Below are 5,421 nucleotides of genomic sequence, written 5' to 3'. Positions count from 1 at the left end.
TAAAGTACAAGGTCGAAAAACATATATATTCATAGAAGATTGCATGTAAACTGACTAATTGATAAACTGATATACTTAAATATAAAACCTAATAAAACCTGAAACTCAACATTTAACTGCCAACTAAATACTAGAAAGAAGTACAGTAAAGCTATTCTATTCCACAGAATTAACTGCTTTAGGTATTAATTTCACTACCTTCAAGCAGTTATGCACTGCCATGGGAAAAATGTCCATCTTGCAAATGCACAAATGACCTTGAAAATTTTAGGGCTTTCCTCCGCAAGACAATTTTCTCTAGTTGCCAAGATATGGTAAAAAGTTGTGTTAAGTCATGCATTTTTGTCAAAGTAATTAAGGATTCAATGTCAAATTATTTGAAATTTGACAGATGGGCTAGATAATGAAGTTGGGACAAGTTTTACAGTTTTTGTTATTGTTTGGTTTTGGTTTGAATAAATGAAGTATGTTCATACAACATTTTCCTTCATGGTTTTTACTGCTTTAGGATCCAGGTACCCAAACAGATATCTATAACTTTTGATATTTATATTGTTTTTATAAAATTAGAATCATTATACTATATCAAGCAATAAAAAATTTTGAAGAGAAGTGTTCTTACTTTTAAATGACTTATTTTAATATCTATTGTTAAAAATCATTTATAATTGATTATAACCTACATAAACTTATAAACAGCTTTTTTTAATTGAAAGCATTATGGGAAAAACCTTAATTCATCTTAAAATTTTAATCTAAATTTTTAATATTTTTATAAAAATTATATAGAATAATTGATCAAAATCCACAAATGATGTACTCTGCTTCACATATCTTTTCCTAGGTAAATTTTAACAAACATTAATTTACTTAACCTTTTTTTTTTTTTTTTTTTTGCCTTGCCTAAATATTGTCACCCTGCTTATTTAACTTATATGCAGAGTACATCATGAGAAATGCTGGGCTGGAAGAAGCACAAGCTGGAATCAAGATTGCCAGGAGAAATATCAATAACCTCAGATATGCAGAAGACACCACCCTTAGGGCAGAAAGTGAAGAGGAACTCAAAAGCCTCTTGATGAAAGTGAAAGAGGAGAGTGAAAAAGTTGGCTTAAAACTCAGCATTCAGAAAACGAAGATCATGGCATCCGGTCCCATCACTTCATGGGAAATAGATGGGGAAACAGTGGAAACAGTGTCAGACTTTATTTTTGGGGGGCTTCAAAATCACTGCAGATGGTGATTTCAGCCATGAAATTAAAAGATGCTTACTCCTTGGAAGAAAAGTTATGACCAACCTGGATAGCATATTCAAAAGCAGAGGCATTACTTTGCCACAAAGGTCTGTCTAGTCAAGGCTATGGTTTTTCCAGTGGTCATGTATGGATGTGAGAGTTGGACTGTGAAGAAAGCTGAGGGCCGAAGAATTGATGATTTTGCACTGTGGTGTTGGAGAAGACTCTTGAGAGTCCCTTGGACTGTAAGGAGATCCAACCAGTCCATTCTGAAGGAGATCAGCCCTGGGATTTCTTTGGAAGGAATGATGCTAAAGCTGAAACTCCAGTACTTTGGCCACCTCATGTGAAGAGTTGACTCATTGTAAAAGACTCTGATGCTGGGAGGGATTGGGGGCAGGAGAAGAAAGGGACTACAGAGGATGAGATGATTGGATGGCATCACTGACTCAATCAACGTGAATCTGAGTGAACTCCAGGAGTTGGTGATAAACAGGGATGCCTGGCGTGCTGCAATTCATGGGGTCGCAAAGAGTCAGACATGACTGAGTGACTGAACTGAACTGAAATTATAATTTAGTAATAATTCTAACAACAGTTTAACATGTAAATTCACAAATATCATTCTGTGGGAATTATGTTGGTCAACATGTGACATATTTCATGTATGTGTGAAGTGCAAGTGAGCCTTAGAACATCACATTAAGAACACATGTGGTGTGGGTTTTCTTCTCATTCTCTTCAACAATACTTAATGTGATAGAAATTTGAAATCTATGTTTATTTCTTTTCAAATTGTTATTATTATAAAGAAAATGAGTTTAATATAACTCTCTTTTCTGTTATTTGTTTGAACACCTATTAGTTAGTTAGTTCAGTCTCTCAGCCATGTCCTACTCTTTGTGACCCCGTAGATGGCAGCACACCAGGTTTCCCTGTCCATCACACTTTCTGGGAGCTAGCTAAATGCATGTCCATCCAGTCGGTGATGTCATCCAACCATCTCATTATCTGTTGACCCCTTCTCTTCCTGCCTTTAACCTTTCCCAGCATAAGGGTCTTTTCAAATGTGTCAGTTCTTCATATCGGGTGGCCAAAATATTGAAGCTTCAGCCTCAGACCTTCCAATGAATATTCAGGACTGATTTGCTTTAGGATTGACTGGTTGGATCTCCTTGCAGTCCAAGGGACTCTCAAGAGTCTTCTCCAACACCACAGTTTAAAAACATCAATTCTTCGGCACTTAGCTTTCTTTATGGTCCAGCTTTCACATCCATACATGACTACTGTAAATACTATAGGTTTGCCTAGATGGAACTTTTTTGGCAAGTAATGTCTCTGATTTTAAATATGCTCTCTAGGTTGGTCACAGCTTTTCTTCCAAGGAGCAAGTGTCTTTTAATTTCATGGCTGCAGTGACCATCTGCAGTGATTTTGAAGCCCCCAAAATAAAGTTGTCACTGTTTACGTTGTTTCCCCATCTGTTTGTCGTGAAGAGATTTGACCAATGCCATGATTGTAGTTTTCTGAATGTTGAGTTTTAAGTCAACTTTTTAACTCTTGTCTTTCACTTTCATCAAGAGGCTCTTTAGTTCTTCTTCACCCTCTGTCATAAGGGTGGTATCATCTGTGTATCTGAGGTCATTGATATTTCTCCTGGAAATCTTGATTCCAGCTTGTGCTTCATCCAGCCCAGCATTTCCCATGATGTACTCTGCATATAAGTTGAATAAGCAGGGTGACAATATACAGCCATGACATATCCTTCCGATTTGGAACCAGTTTGTTGTTCCATGTCTGGTTCTAACTGTTGCTTCTTGACCTGCATACAGATTTCTCAGGAGGCAGGTCAGGTGGTCGGGTATTCCCATCTCTTTAAGACTTTTCCAGAGTTTGTCGTGATCCACATAGTCAAAGGATTTGGAGTAGTCAATAAAGAAGAAGTACATGTTTTTCTGTAACTCTCTTGCTTTTTTTGTGATCAAATGGATGTTGGCAATTTGATTTCTGGTTCCTCTGCCTTTTCTAAAACCAGTTTGAACATCTGGAAGTTCACAGTTCATATACTCTTGAAGCCTGGCTTGGAGAATTTTGAGCATTACTTTACTAGTGCATGAGGTGAGTGCAATTGTGTGGTAGTTTGAACATTCTTTGGCATTTCCCTTCTTTGGGATTGGAATGAAAACTCATCTTTTCTAGTCCTGTGGCCACTGCTGAATTTTCCAGATTTGTTGGCATATTGAGTGCAGCACTTTCACAACATCATCTTTTAGGATTTGAAATAGCTCATCTGAATTCCCATCACCTCCACTAGCATTGTCTGAAGTGATGCTTCCTAAGGTCCATTTGACTTTGCATTCCTGGATGTCTGGCTCTAGGTGAGTGATCATACCATTGTGGTTATCTGGGTCATGAAGATCTTTTTTGTATAATTCTTCTGTGTATCCCTGCCACCTCTTCTAATATCTTCTGCTTCTTTCAGGTCCATACCGTTTCTTCCCTTTATTGTGCCCGTCTTTGCATGAAACATTCCCTTGGTGTCTGCAATGTTCTTGAAGGGATCTCTAGTCTTTCCCATTCTATTGTTTTCCTCTATTTCTTTGTATTCATTACTAGGGAAGGTTTTCTTATTTCTCATTACTCTTTGGAATTCTGCATTCAAATGGGTATATCTTTCCTTTTCTCCTTTGCCTTTCTCTTCATTGATTCACAACTATTTGTAAGGTATCCTTAGACAACCATTTTGCCTTTTTGCATTTCTTTTTCTTGGGGATGGTCTTGATCCCGGTCTCCTTTACAATGCCACGAACCTCCATCCATAGTTCATCAGGCACTTTATCTATTAGATCTAATCCCTTGAATCAATTTGTCACTTCCACTGTATAGTCTATATATAGTATGTGTGTGTGGAGAGAGAGAGAGAGAGAGAGAGAGAAGGATTTGATTTAGGTCACACCTGAATGGTCACACCTGAAAACCAGTAGGTTTTCCCTACTTTCTTGAGTTTAAATCTGAATTTTGCAATAAGGAATTCATGATCTGAGCCACAGTCCATCTGCACCTGGTCTTGTTTTTGCTGACTGTATAGAGCTTCTACATCTTTGGCTGCAAAGAATATAACACATATTAGACAATATTAATAAGCTTAGATTCTAGATACTATGCTAGTTTAAATACGTATATAGGCAAGTTGTTTCTAGAAAATGGCAACCCACTCCAGTATTCCTGCCTGGAAAATCCCATGGACAGTGGAGTCTGATAGGCTAAAGTTCATAGACTATAGTCTGCCTTGCACTTCTATCCATGGGGATTCTCCAGGCAAGAATACTGGAGTGGGTTGCCATTGCCCTCCTGTAGGGATCTTCCCCACCCAGGAATCAAACCTAGGTCTCCCTCATTCTAGATGAATTCTTTACCATCTGAGCCACCAGGGAAGCCCAAGAATACCAGAGTGTGTGGCTTATCCTTTCCCAAGGGGTCTTCCTGACCCAGGAATCAAACCGTGGCCTCCTGCATTTCAGGTGGATTCTTTACCAATGAGCTATGAGGGAAGCTGTCGCTTAACTGTCAGGGTGTAGGATATTCTCTGTTATTTAGAAAATTGTTTTAGCAAATGGTGAGTGTTAGAATAAAACAAAGTAGAACCACAAATAATATCTACAAAGAATTTCACATCCTTGGTGGAAAATCAACATCTTATCATTAGCTATATCAACGAGGCATGATTTTAAAAAGCCTTGTAAAGTGTTTCTTAACACATCCCTGACTTGAGTTTCCCATTAGTCCTAGATTACCATTTCTATTTTAATGTTTTATTTTGTAGCCAAATGAGAACGTTTAGTTGCACAATCTATTATACTTTCCAGATATTCCTAGGAATAATTTAATTTTTAAATGTGTTTTAGTTTTTTTTTAATAATTGTATTTATTTATTTTTGGTTGTGCTGGGTCTTCATTGCTGTGTGGGCTTTACTCTAGTTGCAGTGAGCAAGTCTACTCTCCATTTGCGGTGTGTGGGCTTCTTATCATGGGGGCTTCTCATAGAGCACAGGTTCTAGGGCAAGCAGGCCTCAGTAGTCGTATCATGTGGGCTCAATGCTTGAGGCTCCTGGGCTCTGGAGCACAGTCTCAGTAGTTATGGTGCATGGGCTTAGCTGTGGGATCTTCCCAAACCAGAGTTGAACCT

This window comes from Bubalus bubalis, chromosome 19 (genome assembly GCF_019923935.1).
Source record: "Bubalus bubalis isolate 160015118507 breed Murrah chromosome 19, NDDB_SH_1, whole genome shotgun sequence".
In the NCBI taxonomy this organism is placed as follows: Eukaryota; Metazoa; Chordata; class Mammalia; order Artiodactyla; family Bovidae; genus Bubalus; species Bubalus bubalis.
Note: the sequence above shows the minus strand (reverse complement) of the source record.